This window comes from Phaenicophaeus curvirostris, chromosome 6 (genome assembly GCF_032191515.1).
Source record: "Phaenicophaeus curvirostris isolate KB17595 chromosome 6, BPBGC_Pcur_1.0, whole genome shotgun sequence".
Classification (NCBI taxonomy): Eukaryota; Metazoa; Chordata; class Aves; order Cuculiformes; family Cuculidae; genus Phaenicophaeus; species Phaenicophaeus curvirostris.
This window is the reverse complement of record NC_091397.1, coordinates 6,961,063-6,979,151: the sequence shown is the minus strand read 5'-3', so window position 1 is coordinate 6,979,151 and position 18,089 is coordinate 6,961,063.

Sequence of the window (18,089 nt, the reverse complement as noted above, 5' to 3'; positions counted from 1 at the left end):
CACTGCTGGCTCATGTTCAGTCACTGTCAACCAAAACCCCCAGGTCCCTCTCCTCCAGGCAGCTTTCTAGACAGACTTCTCCTAGTCTGTAGCACTGCATAGGGTTGTTGTGCCCCAAAATCTAGCTGCCATTTATCAATTTATACTCCTCTGCCTTGTCATTCATGTTTCCACTTGAGCTTCTTGGCTCCCTGTGGCTCTTTACCAGTCACAGGACTGGGGCAATTGGTGACAACTGGGCCTGTACCTGTGTGAGGAGGACACGTGCTGTTCATTCAGCTGGTACCATTGGTAGAGTTGCATCAATTGAGATTTGCCCCAGATGCACCTATGTCATAGAATGGTCAGAGGGATGGAACACTTCTCCTATAAGGACAGACTGAGAGAGTTGGGGTTGTTCAGCCTGGAGAAGAGAAGGCTCCAGGGAGACCTTATAGCAACCTTCTAGTACTTAAGGGGGGCTACAGGAAAGCTGGGGAGGGGCTCTTTATCTGGGATTAGAGTAGTGACACGATGAGGGGTAATGGCTTTAAACTGAAAGAGGGGAGAATTAGATTAGATATTAGGAAGAAATTCTACATGCTGAGGGTGGTGAGACACTGGCACAGGTTGTCCAGAGAAGTTACGGATGCCCCATCCCTGGAGGTGTTCTGGGCCAGGTTAGATGAGGCTCTGAAAAACTTGATCCAGTGGAAGGTGTTCCTGCCTTGGCAGGAAGGTTGGAACTGGATGATCTTTAAGGTTCTTTCCAAACTAAACCATTCTATGATTCTATATGTGCAATGGGGTGCATGGAAATGCAAAAAGAACTCTACTTGGTGAATTTAGCAATAATTTAGGTGACGTTTGCCTTAGGGGTGATACAAGCAATGATGCCCTTTTGGAGACAGCCTGGCGTCTGGATGTTGTCCTCTACCCAGATCATTGCAGAAGCACAGCAGACCAGCTCCGGCCTGCAGTGGTTGTATCCTGGCTGGCTTGTGGTGACATACAGTCCATTGGAGCCAAAAAAATATTTAACCATCTTTAATGGATTGCAAGGTATTCCTGTGTCAGAGGAGAAGGCAGGGAAATGATTCATTCATTGAGTGGGACGCACAAATGTACAACTCATGCATCAACTCTTGCGTATTTCATTTTCTTTTAATTAAATGCAGCTTATGAAAGATTTTAGGAGTCCTTCCAGGATTAGCGTTGCTCCTGCTTCATGAAGGCTCTAATCTGCTCCTGAGCTCAATGCACTCTGTTAGAAGTTAATATTCAGTCATATGCATTTCTCTCTGTCGTGACCTTCTGGCCATTAATCTTTAAAAAAAAACCCCAAATATGGTCCTAAAGAAAGACAGGCATTGTGACTAGCTTTAAAGGAGGATTTTCATTCATTTGAAGCACATTCAATGTCACAATGCAGCATGAAGGATAAAGAAACAAAAGCTTTAAAATATACACTAATTGGAATCCCAGATGCTCTAAGCAGTTGGAGAACAAAAGAAAAGATACTAAAGGATGGCTCATCCACCCAATTTCCCCTGACAACAACAGTGTCAGCCCAGAAATCCACACACCTAGGTTTCTCAGCACTTGGTGCACACAGCTGGGAGGTGACCGCCCCACTGATATTAGGGTCAGACCTGTGATAGCACAGATATTCTGCTGGATGGCTTCCAATGTTCAGTGGTTCAACCTCCCTCCTAGCAGAACGGCCCATAGCGCGAACCACTGACATCCCCCCTCATCCTTCATGGGATGTGTACGCGCAGATGTACAGGCTGACTCCAACACACAACTACCGAATGCAAGCCCACTTCAGCTATATACTTCAAACCATCATTTGTTTGTATATTATAACAGATTAATACTTATTATTTAAATTGTGGAAATACTTAGGAGCCCCAGTCCTCGACTGAACTCTGTTGCATAGAAATTAAAAACACAAAAAAGGCAGTCTGGTTAAGCCATGCTGTTGCGTGGAACCCTGTTTGTACCCAACTATTGTTTAGCTACCTATAACACATTCTACACATCTGTAATATGCCTGCAGACTAAATACTCACCATTTACTAACATCTGATATCCCATTTATGAACATTCTCTCAATGTAAAGAGCTAGTCTCATATTTAAAAAAAAAACCTCTGCATGCAGAAGTCTTACATCACTAAAAATTGGCAGCAGGGAATTGAATTCCATCTATTTTTTCTTGATTTGAAACCTAAGTAGGGTGGCCATGGGCCTAATCCAAACACTGATGCTGCAGGAACATGCATTGCGTTGGCAGTGGGGGAATGTGGCTCTCCTTCTCTTCCTTTTTCCCTCCCCCTCATTGCTAAATCTGCACTTGTTTAAAGGACAGAATGTACAGATCCCATATGTTTGCTAGTGGTTAGTTGTTTCTTTTTTTTTAAAAAAAAAAAAAAGATTATTGACATGGCTGTAGTACGAAATGCTATGATTTGTGAGTTTATAGCATATAAAATATAAATGACAAAAATGCCAGCTCGATGTGAAGTGGCTGTGAGATTGTGCAGCAGAGATTTGAGCTGTACATCATTAAACTGTATGGCTGAATGAGTCTTGCTACGTGCAGCGAGGAGGCAAGCAATGGATTAAGGAAATTGGAAACTATTCTACAAAATGCTAGAGATAAAACAAAAATTCAAAAAATTAACAAAAGGGGCAAGTTATTAATTACAAGAGAGAGAACTAAATGAAATCAGCTCCATCTGGAAAACCAGGAAAGCCCTAATAACCAGCATTACTGGGCTTGGCCAGGCTGCTGCAGTGTAATATTCAGAATAACTTTGAATTACATCTGGCCCCAAAGCAAACAGCTCCTGCCAGAATGCCTGCGTACACGAATATCTTTTTGCTGTAGCTGGATAATGTGGGAATTTGATGGAATATCTCTTTCAAATGAATCCTTGGAAGACATCCGAGCAACTGCAGTACTTTCACATTGCTGTGTTACCCAGTACATTTAGGTAAGGAGGAATCTACCTACTGATCTACTGGCATGCTTGACGTTGTCATAGCTCAAATTAGTCTCTGCTAACTGCTTACACAGGGTGATGGGCTGCAGGGCCACTTCCCTTCCCTGGGGATTTCAAGAGGCATTCTCCTGCTACTGAGACTGCCTGATGCTAATACTTTCCTCTGCTTTCTTCTCTCTTGCTCCAGAGATACCTCTCTGGGCCTGGTAAAAATTAATTCACCCTTTGGTGTCTGCTAGAGCTGTTTTATTAGGTCTTTAAGTAGAAAGTCTTGCTCAACAGTGACCTCTTTGACTGATGGCAGAAAGGAAATCATCACCTCCAAAGAACATCCCTGACTTATGGCACAAGGAGGAGAGCTGCTGTCACTGTTAAAGCCTAAGCAATGACAGGGTGGAAACGTAGAGACGACACACCTTAGTAGTTTGGAAGCACTGACAGATGCTGGCTCTCGTGCTTCACCTGATTTGGGTTTAGCTTTCTGTTGTATTGAAGTTAAGGGAAAACTAACTTGCGTGAAAACAGATTTGACTTTGAAATTTTTACTATCCCTGGGCTCAAACTTTTGTCCAGGATTAAATCTGATATAGCTAACAAGTCCTTGGATCAGATTATATCTGGCCGATGTGGTCAGCATCTTCAGCACTGCAGAAGGTGATTTGCTTTGGGTTTTAATTTTAAATCACCTGGTTTATTGGAGAGGTTAAATTCATTTAGAACAGCCTCCAGTGGTTGGGACTCATATAGCTTGGTGTCCTCTTGTTCCAAAAGTAACCACTCAATCAACAGAGGAGCTGCAGTAACCTCTGACACAATTTGAACTATTCCCATATTTACTGGTGGCTATGAAGAAAACCAAACACACATGGAAAAAAGTGAAAAAGGGCAGAAGTAAAATGTGTATTAATTTTCCATGGAGCAACAGAAACATTGAAGAAAGAGCAAATGGGTGCACCATGTTTTGCATGGACAGTTGACCATCTTTATTCTGTTCAGCATAAGTCAGTCTGCAATCTAGTCAAGCTGTCCCAGTTTAAGCATGTTAACATTTGGAGGAATGTACTGGTGTATTCAGTCAAATTGTGTGTGAAGCAAACATGAAACCATATTGAAATTGTTAATGTAAATTCCTTCTTTAAATATGATGGTCTCTAGTGGATTGCGGTAAATCTGCATTCTGTGTAGGCATTCACACCTGCACTCACACGGTCCAAAATGTACTGAATGCTTCCTCTCAGTCAGAATGGTTCTATGTGCTCCTGCTAGGAGACTCCAACGTCTGGCATGGTGTAGGATCAGATCCTGCTTTTCATGGGAAAACTGTGATTTTTTTAATTTTTTTTTTTTAACTCATTGCAACAGTTTTGGGATGCTGCCACTTGGTTTGTTTTGTCTGATATAAACAAAGATAACTGTTTTCTCATGTGACTAGTTCTTGGTGGTCACCACTGTTGCTCATCATTTGTGATGGGGTAAGAAAGCAGTGCAACTCCTTCCCCTCAAATACCATGCCAGGCAAGCCAACCCTCTCATGGTCAGCACAGGTTTATTCATGTTTTGGGAGAGGCTCTTTTAAGCTTTGACATTGCTGGCCCATGATGATGGTGGTGGGAAGGCGGGTGAATGATCCTGACTCATAGATGGGCAAGACTCTGTGGTTTAAGCTGACCTTCCCCTTGCATTTTTTGTACTGTTTGCAATCAACAGCTTAGAGAGAGTAAGAGCAAGAGCATCCATAGAATGGAACTTTTCCGTGCATGCCTTACTGAAGGTACCTACCACCAAAACAAGCCTCTCACCTGTACTTCACCCATTGCTATGTGCTATTTATGCCATAAGGTACTACAACATAACAGAACTCCTTCTGACACAGTAACACCCCTAAAACTGTAAGCTCGGTTTAGTTCCACAGAGTAAGCTGTACATGAATCCTGCTCTTAAATCAAACTAAACTTTTCAAGAAGACAAAGCACAGTATGGGCTAGTCCACATGCAGAGCTGACCTCCTGAACTATGTGAGTGCAACAGCTGCTCCGGTAATGTAAGTGGGAATCAAAACTGCTGAGATTTGCAGAGCTTTATGTGGTTGCCATTGGTTTTCTTGGCTGGTAATGCAAGAAGAAAATAATAACATTTGAGTCATCTGAACCTACAATAATAATAATAATAATAATAACAGGATTCCAAAGGTTTTAATTTGTGTGTATCCTGCTATTATTGACTTGCCCTTTAAAATTATTTTTCTGAAAATAATAGAGCTTCTTTTTCTTTCACTGACATCTGGGGCCAGATTCATTTGTCATCTACCTTTTAAAGAGAGAGGAATAAAAGCAGGCAAAGACCACTTTTACTTCTTGAATGTATCATTTCAGCTCAGATGACAATCTGCATTTGAAACGTTACAGAGATATTTTTCTATAGCTTATTAACAAACAACCAGCTGTAACCTGGGCTGCATCAAAAGAAGCGTGTCCAGCAGGTCAAGGGAGGTGATTCTGCCCCTCTATTCTGCTGTGTTGAGACCTCACCTGGAGTGCTGCATTCAGTTCTGGAGCCCTGAGCACAGGAAGGACATTAATCTACTGGACTGGGTCCAGAGGAGGCCACGAAAATGATCTGAGGTTTGAAGCACCTCAATATATGTGGACAGTCTGAGAGAGTTGGGGTTGCTCAGCCAGGAGAAGAGAAGGCTCTGGGGAGATGTTATAGCAGCCTTCCAGTACCTGAGGGGGCTCCGGAAAACATGAAAACAGACTTTTAGCAAGGCCTGTTGTGATAGGACAAGGAGTAATGGTTTTAAACTAAAGAAAGATAGATTTAGACTGGATATAAGGAAGAAATTTTTTGCAGTGGTGCTGGTGAAACACTAGAATGGGTTGCCCAGGGAGGTAGTGGAGGCCCATCCCTGGAAACCCTCAAGGTCAGGTTGGATGGGACTCTGAGCAACCTGATTGAGTTAAAGATGTCCCTGATCCTGGAGGGGGGATGGACCAGATGACCAGTAAAGGTCCCTTCCAACCCAAAGCATTCTATGATTCTGTGATTTTATATTTAACAGCCAGCTCCCTTGACAGTTAAGGACCACACATGCCATCAGAAATACGGACTTCCATGACACTGCAAAACCTTACGATTACGCTGAATGATACTTCTTTTCAGCTGCATTTAGACAATATACATTTGGCGACCAAAAAAAAAAAAAAAAAAATTTCTGGTAGGAATTCAAAACCTCTGTAACACCCCCCTAGGCCTGGGATATGTCTAATAGTTTTCTATTAAAGAGTTTTTTGGCTGGAATGAAATACCAGACAGAGTTTCCTTTGTTCCACTTCTTGAGGTATTTTTTTAACTTTTTCTTTCAAATTGGCATTTGGTTTTTAGCACAAACTTGCTGTCAAGATGACAGAAGCTCCAGGGGAGAGCATAGGTTACAAATTCTCAAAGTTTGCACTGATTCCTTGTTCATTCCCCAGCACCTCCCTGAAAGGATAACAATAGTAAGAACAATAGTTGAGTCCAAATTGCCCGTTGAAAGAAGCAGCCGAGCCCTTTAGCTTGTGTGGAAAAGACCCCAGACAGTGTCAGGAGATGTCAGTCTCTGTCTTCTGCTATTCTTGACTTCTGCTGGGTGCAGCAGTGGCATGGGAGCTCTGATTTCCCAGCTGAGAAGTGCAATTACCCAGTGTTGAGGGCAATCAGTGCCAATTAGTATGAATTGGGGCAGGCTCAGAGCTGTGTGTTGGCTACTGCTGCCTGTCCTAGAGGCCTGGTGCAGAACTGGCTTATCAAGCAAGCCAGGTAGTTCAAGTAAGTTTGTGTAGCCTGACTACGCCGATTTACTGCAGCTGAACAGCTGGCCCACAGCATGTAAGTGTTCTGTATGGCTAAAAATCATTCCTCACGTTGCCATTCCTGTTCAAGAGCTCCAAGACTGCATATTTCAGCAGTGCCTTTGCAAAGTAGCTAGTGTTTTTGTCATTTCAGTGGTTTGGTTGTGAAATTCATGCTTGAGGAGAGAGGGGAGAAAAAGTCCCAAAGCAGCTGACCAAGGTAAATAGAATCTCCTCCATCCTGAATCTTTCTTCCTGCCACTTCTGTGCCATTGTAACTTGCTGGGAATCCATCTTCATACGTTAAACATCAGATATTTACTAACACCCTTGCAGAGTGCTGATTAGATGAAAATGCCATATCAGATTTAAGGCTGGAAGTGAATCAAGGCTGTTGGTTTGATCAGCTTTTCCTTTCCTTCACCAACACAGAAATCAGGAGAAGAAGCACCTTTCTCATTATCAAGTGGTAATGGAGAGCAGAGTTAAATTTAGAGAGGAGAGAGGAAAATTATATTCCCTAAGGTTAATAACCTTCGCTAATGTAACTGATTTAGCTTTAGCAAAGTGAATTGCTGGTGAAGCTGGGGTCTGTATGTTTTGCTTCCTCGTTGCATGGCTATGCTTAAGGGTGATCTGAAGGGTTAATAGCACAATTGCTGGTCCCCTTTGTATTTATCTATGTGACAATAAGTAATGCATATTTTGAGCAATTGCCTCCAAACCTGAGAGAGGAGATGGATCACTTACAGAGCAGAACAGGAAGAGCCTGCAGCTGTCTTCCAAAAGCATGGGGTGGTTATTTTCTAGGTCCTAGCACTGTTCTCGGCATGTCCTGAGGCTCAAACACTTAATCAGCATGATTATCATCACACAAACGCTGCCAGAGCGTTTGACTTGCACATTTACTCTTTTACCAACTGAATAACCTTTCCAAAACCCCGTGATGTTTGAGCCTCTGTCATAATTCTTCTGCATTTTGGATGGCTTTCCTGCCTGCTTGGGGTTTGGCGCTTGTGTAAAGAGGTGTAACAAGAAAAGTTATTCACAAGAGAGTGTAAGATAAAGCAGGCAGCTCAGTCTGATTTAGCTAAGGCCTCGTTCTCCTGGGACTGAAGCCTGGCCATGGTATGAGCAGATGCAGCAGCTCCTATTGCACTTTGAGGGGGAACTGTATCTGCTTAGACTAGGGGAGGGATTTTATTCTGGGAGAGCAGATGTTCTGTCAAAATGGAGTAAGCTGCAGGGAACTGTGCTGGGTCTGTATATTTTCATTGTCCTTGGATCTCAGTGGGTGCATCACTGCTGCCTTCCAACAGCTTTCCGTGTTGGCATGCTCAAGGCCAAATTCTCTGGGAGCTCGCCCTGCCTCGGCCTCAGAAGGTCTCCGCTGGCGTGACAACAGCCCAGGCAAAGATTTATGGGGGTATCTCAGAAACACCCTCCCTTTCATCAGTCTCAAATCACATCTTTGGGTGCAGTGAACAAATAACAATCAGTGAGCGACTCAGATAATTCTCCTGGTCTTGGTTTTGTGGTACAGGCTCTCTTTGCCCCTCTCTGGAAGTGGATCATTCCATCTCACGGAAGACCAGCTGCTCTACACCTCCAGAAGCAGTGCTGAGCCCCAGGTCACTCCAATGCTTTATGCTCACCCCTTCTTAGAGTTCATCTCTGCTGTAAGGGCTCCATGAGGCACGCATAAGTGCCTGTGCCTTCTTTCTTTGCCTCAGCTTTCAAGTTATACTCAAATGTCACCAGACTATAGCGCCGACCCTTCTAAGGAGCCCATAGTCCTCTCTCTCCATTTACAGCTTTGGCTCCTGGCTTCTCCTCTGAATCACAAAATGTCCTGTTCCCTGCAGCCAGCTCACTGCTCTTTCTCCTGTTTCTTCTCCATTGCTCTCTCTCTTTCTCTTAAATAGTTGGCAGGAGGCCCTTTCTTTCATAACTTCCAGTCATTTTTGCCAGGTGACCCTGTGAGTAATCTCCCCCAACAAATAAGCAAAGGACTAGTTAAAAGACCACTTCTGGCAGGAAGAATATTCTTCTTTTGAACCCCCCCTTATTATTCCCTCCAGTGGGTCTCTCCGGCAAACACCACAGAATCCCGATCACCCGTGTACCCAGGCCAGACACAGCTCTGTGGTGCATGAGCATGGTTCTTATTTCCCACCCCAATGCATGGCTCTGGGAAGAAGTTAACCTCTGGAGGCCAGGAAAAAAGGCAGCAGAAAACTTAATAGCTTCAGTGATTCACATACAGCATTCCATAAAGTGACACAGCAATTGCCTTTATTCCCCAGAGCCGCACACAACAATTATTATTATTTTTTTTGGTCGTTTCACCCAACAGGCATTTTAAATGTCACAGTTTATATCCTAGATGAATTTCACTTGTGAGTGTTGTTGCTAAGACAGGCCATATTGTGGCATCAATTTTTAATCAGGTTGTTCCCTCAAACTCAACAGGGAGTTCTGCCTGAGATCTGCTGGTGGTATAAATCAAGAAGATATGCTGTTAGCATTTTTATTACTCACTTTATGCCTCTCCATGAAAAAGAAGGAAGATAAAAGAAGCGTGAGAGAGTTCAACAGAGAAAAAAACCCTAAACATTGCTCCATTTCTGATTAAATCTGTCTACTTTATATCCATGAAAGTGCAGTATCAGCCTCCCTTGGAATTCAGTTTGTTTTTCCTCCTGGCGCTTAGATGCTGGAGTTTGGTACTCCTGACACTTGCCCAACGAGGAGCTGGATGCTTGACCCCCAAATCTGGCGTGTGGACCATGTGTGAGCTGGGGAATCAGCAGACTGCTCCTCTGCCATTGTCTTTCTGACTGTGTTGTGCCAGTATTGGCTCCATTTTCCAGGACAAAGAACACTCCCTGAATCTCCTGGCCCCACCTAACCCTTTGTTTTGGACGTAGTTCAAGTTCGCACAGAGTGTATCAGTGCATTGTTTTCGTGGGCAGCTGGAAAACCTCAGGAATGAATGGAAACAGACAGTTACAGACCAGCTAAATTGCAGTCTCTCCTCTTGACAGAAAAGGACTCCATCCGAGGTGAATTCCTAAAACAAGAATGGGACCAACACTTCTGCAAGTTTGGTGGGGGACGGAAAAAGGACAACAGAGATAAGGAAAGACTTATTCCCCAAACAAGCCATGGGACGTGCTCAGGAAGTGAAAACAGACCAACATGCCCCCACCTTTTCTGGCATGCTGGTATAAGAGCATGGAATTTGGCTTCCTTGCACATGCGCCATTTTGTGCCCCTCAAGAGAACATCAGTCACCATCAAGACTTCCTCAGTTCCATTGCAACACCAATTTTGGCAAGATTTTGCTTGGCAATGGCACTGTGGGTCCACTGAGGCTTCTGCAGCAGGTTCCAGGACCATCCATCCCAACAGCAACAAGAATGAGAGACAGACTGTGCCCACTGGTGAACCCAATCTCACGCAAATCACAGATCGCATTATTTCTAGTGGCTAGAGGTGGATGTTGTTGCAGCACACAGTCTCCCTGAGCAGACCTGCTTCAGATCAGGTAGAAGTAAAGTCCAGTCCTAAGGGTGAGAGTATTTGCGAAGGCAGAGCCTTCTTGTGAGGTCCAAGAAAAATTCACCTTATGAACAGCATAAAGAAGTGCCAAAACCCCAAAAGAATAGGTGCGTCATGTGAATATTTTCTCTGTGAATCCAACCTGGGATGCTGCACTGGAGCAGCTCAGACTTCAGAGGTCCTGGAAATCCACATGGGGGCTGAATGCTTACTCTGGTGTCCTCTTTACCAAGTATCACCGGGGTAGTTGGTAGAGAGAAACAATGAACTGCATTGGATCTAAACAAGCTCTGGCAGAGGCACAGGAGAGAGCAGAAGCTTTGACATCCGCTGGGATGGTACTATGTGCTCCCACCAACACCAACATCCATCTAAGACATTCCCTACCCTTCTCAGACCTCCAGGAACAGGTTTGCAGTTCCTGTGGTACCTGTGTCAGAAGCAAGGGCAGCCTGGCCCCAAAACCCTGGCACAAAACTGGTCAAGGCCATTTTGGGCACCAGGTTTTGTATCAGTTGTTGGTGTTACTTTCTTAGCTGCAATGAGCTGCAGGAGATCATGAATGTTCCCCCTTATCTAAAGTAACACAGCAATTTGGCTCTGCTAACAACAAGGCAGACAAACAACTGAGAAATCTTCCAGAGGCCAGATGTGAATGCAATTGTTAAAATACTGCCTAGGTCACTGGCTGCAACTTCAGCATTTTTGGAACTTTGTTTTTGTATCAATGTCAAAGGCACTGAGGCTCTCTGCTTGCATCAGTACAAATCTGGATTAATGCAGTTAAAGCCAGCACAGTTGTATCCGTGCAAAATCAGTTAAAATGGACTCAGAATCAGACTCAGAAAGTTACCTCTGTGTCACTTAGTAAGACATATTTCTTTTGGCTTCCATTTAGATTTGGTCCTTAAGGAGCCTGTCATAAGAGATATATGGTCTGGGCAAGAGGCCAACTTACCGTCTGGAAGGAACAGCAGGGCTCCCATCGAAGTAAGGAACAGGGTAAAAATTAGCTTTTGACTATTATTTTGTAATTTTGTAAATATTTGTAATTTCAATTTATGCAGTAACGTTCTCACAACACAGTGACATGACGGAAGGGACTTGCCATCTACAGACTGTGTGGGGGGAAGCTGTTTACATTAATCTTTAAAACAGCTGCCGTGAGACCTTACACTTTCCGGCACGTAGCATCTCAAAAATTTCTAGGAAACCGCATCTGATTTCTTTGCCGTGGAGATAAGATGCCCTCACAGCAGCATTTTTTAAGCTATTGGTCCATTACAGTGAAAAGCTAATTCAGCCTCCCCCGACCCCACTCCGAGTTCATGGCCAAACTCCCATTGCCACCAGGGACTGGTATTCAGGTTAGGTACTAAAACCTTGTTTGTATCAACCAGCAATATCACCATGACCTACCCATTCATTAGGTCATTGAACACCACTTGATTTTTTCAGATCCCAGGCTTTCAGTCTCCTGACATTGATTAGATGTAGCCCATCTACCTAGGCAAAGCAGCAGTGGATAACAGGGATGCACGTGGGTTTCGCAGACAGGCATGCTTGTTACAGCAGTTCAGGAAACCTAGAAAAACAAATATTTTCAAAAAGAAATCTTTTGGAAACACTGCTTCAGATCTGATTAAAAAACAGAGTAACTATGTAGATGTTTACAGGAAATCCTAGGGTATGTGCTGATTTCCAACCATCTTTTATACTATAGGGGAAATTTGCTGAATATTTACAGCCAAGCTAGGCTTCTGAGCATTCCAGGACATTTTAAACGACAAAGGATCCATACTTACATGAGGAAAGGAAGAACTGTTGCCTGTGAAAGAGGCCAGTTGCAGAGGGGTCAGAAGGAACTGCAACGCTGACTTAAGTCTTGAAGCTTGGGTCTGAAGTCTGCAAGGATAACTTCAGATGGTGTGCAGAACTGCACACAGGCACTCTGCCCAGAGCCTCTGAAGGCTTTTGGATGACCCTGGGAGAATGCATGACATTCCAGAGCAGGCAGATGGGGAGAGTCTATACACCTTCCAAAACAGTTTTTGGTGTTTCCTTACACCGTTGTCAATACTACAGTTGTCTGTGTATCCTACATACGCTCCTCCAGTCCTGTTCCCAGTGGTGCTTCACACACTGGTACTCTATAGGTTAGGGCTTTGTGAAGCCTTTTTCTGTACTCCAGCTATGAACTGACACTGTGCTAGGCATCACGGTGAGTGGTGCATACACACACCATCTCTCCTGCATTGCCTACATGGAAAGAGAGACTCAGCTTACATGCGGGAAGGGGATCATGATGTACTCCAACAGGTCTTCTAATCTGGGTAGCAAAAGGACTGCTCTAAAGAGCAGAGTGGTCCCATGTGAAGACACTACTGTGACAAGAAGACTGCAGCTGGTCTATGGATCAAAGCAGCCCTTGCTTTCCAAGAGGCCCCAAGCTATATTACACACAGCTCCGATGTAATGCATGGTCACAGCCCTCCCCTTCACTGTGATGGGGGTGCAAAGCCTCACATGGATCTAGAGTTACAAGGTGGTCTACGATAAATTTTGAGGGCTTGGCAAGATCCCACTGGTATGAATTGTTAGGGTATTTCTTTGTTAAATGCTTGGCGGCAACAGCATCATGTGGCAATAAGCTCCACAGCCTGATTACACATTGCCTAAAAGGTATTTCCTTTCAGAATTGTCAATTATCTGGCTTCCATTGACTTGCCCTCATTCCTGTGGCAGCAGGCTGGGAAACCAAGACATTTTATCCTACAAAGCTATTCTGTGTCATTTTAACACAAAGCTCTGTGCTCATCTTTTAGCTGAAGCATGGCTCTTCCAGGAAAAGTTAAACGTTGCTGTTACTGGACTTACTAAAGAGTGGGAGGAAGAGAAGGAGAGAGCAGCATCCCCTCTCCCTTTGAGCATTAGCACTTGGCTGGTCTGTGGAGCAAGGTCTGGTCACGTACCATTCAAGCAACTGTGCTGACTTCTGCTCCCCCATCCTCACTCCAAAGTATGGCTACATCTGCTTGAGTTTTGATAATTAAATCCATACAAAAATCAATTTGCCTTCACCAATGCCAACTCTTAATGCAACTGAAGCTACTTAGGCATTGCTAATGTTTTGAATTAAATCAAACCATTAGAAGCTGCATTTAAATCTATTTAAGGTTAAATTTTATTTACATTGTACCAGTGTAACTGGATCGATTTTTAAATCAAATTTAACCATATCCAGGCAATTTTCTTAGGGCAGACTAGGTTTGCTTAGTGAGGAACCTTGCCTCTGCAGGCACAATGTGATATGCTTTTGAGGCTGACAGTTATCGTGGACTGTAACGATATGGCTGATTAAAAAAAAAACAAAACAAACGACCAAGTCTGGATGTCAGAGCAGGATATGCTGTTATCGATCTTCTGGGCACCTGACAGTAGTTTTAAGAGCGCTGATGGGCTTTTGCAATTTTTCTGAGGTGAGGAAAGACGAGGCAATACTTAATTATAAGCAATTCTGACAGTGATTGGGTTTGACAGCCTGAAGCAGAGCAATAAGATGAAAGTGAAAAGATGCTGGCAGCTTCTGTAGGAATGTGGAGGTGTTGGGATGATGGAACAGGTTAATTCTCTAAGAAAGATAATTTGCATTGCTGCACACTTTATTCTTTTGGTTTTGGTCGGGTGAGTGGAGCTCTGTGCTGACTTCTTTGGGGCATGATTGGCTCTGCTTCTTTGACAGAACAAAAGAGCCTTTGTTGTCCATCAAAGACCAATGAATTCCATACAGATACCCAAGGCCCCAGAAGGGGGAGGCAAACATGGAGCTGTCTGTGTTCCTTCCCCCGCAAACAGCATCAATAAAATTATTGAAATAATTTGCATCATTACTGAAACCTTATCAAGGGAAATGTTCTTCGGCATTTACATCACTGCAGCTACTGATGTAAATGCTGACTTAAGTAAGACTTAAAGCAGGGCTAGGAGCCTACGCTGTATGTCTGATGGTCTGTCAGATGAGCCTAAACACAAATAATTTGGGATGGAGTTACTCCTGGAGGTTTTTGAACACAACCATTACTGTCTTGGGGCAGGGGGATTTAAGGAGTCTCCCTGCACTGTATTGTCTCTGGATCAGAGTTACGAGAACAGGCTGAACCTCTGGTGGAATGAAGGTAAGTTTTCAAGACAAAGGTTCCAATTCATCCTATTTAATGGAAGAGAACTAGGAACCTGCTTATGCTGGACTCCTGGCACAGTCCATGGTGAAGGATAGAGGCACCCCTCCACCATTCCAAAAGACAATACGTAGCTGATCTAAACTCCACATCCTTCGTTTACTCCTGGTAACTGCTGAAAAAGTTTAAATTTGCCTCCAAATTTAGTAGCAGTCACTAGAACCCACAAATCATGTACTATGAATCCAGCCATAAACATCTAGATGTCTTCTCAAGATTTTATATTTATCTGTATGTTACAGAGCATCTTATGCATCTCTGTGTGTACATACCTGTATTTATGTACATAAGTAATAGAAAACTGTTGGAGAACAACAAATGAAAGGTACACCATTTTCATACTTGCATATCCTCAGATGTCTTGATGGAGGAAGAGTCATTGCAGGATTTGGGCCCCGAGGAGCAAAATCAAACAGCAGATAATTTTCTTTCACTTTTCTCATTGTACTATGGTTAAAAAAAAAAAAAAAGCAGAGCACAAATGTAATAAAGAAAAGTTATCTAAAATTCAGGCAGATGAAACCAACAGAAAAAGAGATTAAAAAAACCTCAAGAAATTGAATAAATATTCATGAAAATATTCGAAAGCTCCAATGCTTTCATCAGACACCACAGGAGGGAAATATTAATTTGAAATAATAATAAAAAAACCTTGAAAACTCTTTAAAAAGGGGAGGAAGGAACAGCACACCCTCTGCTCCCACAGGCTCCCACAGCTGACGCATGGCTGAGCTGTAGCCAAGGGCTTCCCCTCTAACTCAGCCTCCCCTGGAGATTTAAACTGCTTGAGTTTAAAATGCAAATACCTGCCTCAAACCTAACAAAATCCCCCTTCCGTCTGAATTTTCCCTTGTGTCCTACATCATAGCAGTGTAGGAAAATAAAAAGAAGTGCTAATCTATCCTACAGTTTCCTGAACAAGGGCTCTGGGCAGGGGTTTGTGAGTGGATTTGACAGATGTACGAGCAGATGGTGAGGGACACTCCCCGACAGCAGTCAATTCCCAGGCCTCCATGTCCAAAAAAATATCTTCCCAGGGATAATGTGATTTTCAGAGGGAAGAAATAAAATGCTCACGTCTCACCCCAAAACTCCTCAGCCATTTCTCAAACACAGGGTTTGTACGAAAATGCTTGTCTTCAGAAAAGAACTGTCTGGTGACACTATGCCATGAGGCTCAACCTGACCCTCATGAAACCCCAGTTTGCAGCCCCACAGCTCCATCTCGCAAGATTCTCCATGGTTGCACGGCTACAACTGGCAGCTGAATTGGAATCACCTCGTGTTTGCACTGGGTGTGACTCCCTAGGGCTCAGTGCTGGGTCCAGCCCTGTTCAATGTCTTTATCAATGACCTGGATGAAGGCGTCGAGTGCACCCTTAGCAAGTTTGCAGATGACACTAAGCTGGGTGGAAGTGTTGATCTGCTGGAGGGTAGGGAGGCTCTGCAAAGGGATCTGAACAGGCTGGACCGCTGGGCAGAGTCCAATGGCATGAGGTTCAAGAAGGCCAAATGCCGGGTCCTGCACTTGGGGCACAACAACCCTGTGCAGGTACAGACTAGGAGAAGTCTGTCTAGAAAGCTGCCTGGAGGAGAGGGACCTGGGGGTGTTGGTTGACAGTGACTGAACATGAGCCAGCAGTGGCCCAGGTGGCCAAGAAGGCCAATGGCATCTTGGCTTGTATCAGAAACGGTGTGACCAGCAGGTCCAGGGAGGTTATTCTCCCTCTGTACTCGGCACTGGTGAGACCGCTCCTCGAATCCTGTGTTCAGTTCTGGGCCCCTCACCACAAGAAGGATGTTGAGGCTCTGGAGCGAGTCCAGAGAAGAGCAACAAAGCTGGTGAAGGGGCTGGAGAACAGGCCTTATGAGGAGCGGCTGAGAGAGCTGGGGTTGTTTAGCCTGGAGAAGAGGAGGCTGAGGGGAGACCTCATTGCTCTCTACAACTACCTGAAAGGAGGTTGTAGAGAGGAGGGTGCTGGCCTCTTCTCCCAAGTGACAGGGGACAGGACAAGAGGGAATGGCCTGAAGCTTCACCAGGGGAGGTTCAGGTTGGACATTAGGAAAAAATTTTTCACAGAAAGGGTCATTGGGCACTGGAACAGGCTGCCCAGGGAGGTGGTTGAGTCACCTTCCCTGGAGGTGTTTAAGGCACGGGTGGACGAGGTGCTGAGGGGCATGGTTCAGTGTTTGATAGGAATGGTTGGACTCAATGATCTGGTGGGTCTCTTCCAACCTGGTTATTCTATGATTCTATGATATTAGGCCTGTTTTGCCTCTGCCAGGGTGCGCCGTGCAGAATAACATATCCCATGAAGTATCCGTTTAATGCAAGCATTTCTGTCCAGCCCACGCACTGGAACAGATCACACAGGAGCAGGGCTGATGCCTCCTTCAATGCCTGTGGGCACTCAGTGAATCCCTACGTTGAACGTGATGGTATGAAATGGAGCCGCCGGGCTTGTTTCGAGGCCGATGATTTGATGCAAAAAAGCGCGTTTTTCTGGTCAAATGGGGCAGGAGGTGGGAGAAGTGGGGCTTGGATTTATCCTCCCACAGCTGGCATGCTTTTAGCAGCAAATTACTCTCAGCTGGCTGTTTCTTAGGAGGAGAATCCATGTCAAACCCTGCCGCTGTCTTGCTGCAGGCTCTCGGTCTCCCCCTCTTCTGTTTGGTGGATTTATCTTTTGTACATTCAGTTACACTATGGTGGGACAGGACCCATCTTACACAGCTCCTGAGGTGGTGGAGCCCCGCTTTGGAGCATCTCCAACCCCACTGCCCTGCCATGTCGGAGCCCTCGGGCAGGCGGTTTGGGGCAGCATGAAACCAGCATTCCTGCTGCTAGTCCTGCTCTGGGGGTACTGGGACCTCACTGGGATTATTTAAACTCTTGGGGTGGGAGAAGAGGCTGCGCTGTTAAGAAGCAGCAAAAAAAGTAATAATAAAAAAGGGAGTTTGAGGCTTTGGGAAGGCTCAGAGCAAGACAAGGGGTTTGGGGGGTCCCGTGGTTTTAGTGGGGTGTGCTACTGAAGTCTGGAGGAGGGCCACAAGGATGATCAGAGGGCTGGAGAACTTCCCACGGGCTGAGAGTTGGAGTTGTTCAGCCTGGAGAAGAAAAGGCTTTGTAACAGCCTTCCAGTACTTACAGGGGTCCTACAGGAAAGCTTGGAAGGGGCTCTTTATCAGAGAACGCAGCGACAGGACGAGGTGGGATTTAGATATGATATTCAGAAGATATTTTTCCGTGTGAGGGTGGTGAGGCACAGGTTGCCCGGAGAAGCGGTGGCTGGAGGTGCTCAGGGCCAGGCTGGATGAGGCTTTGAGCAACCTGATGCAGCGCGAGGCGTCTCTGCCCCTTGCAAGAGGTTTGGAACTGGATGATCCTGAAGGTCCCTTCCCACCCGAGCCGTTCCACGCTGCGGCGGCCGCTGGGCTGGAGAAGAGGGGCGAGAGGAGGAACAAAAGG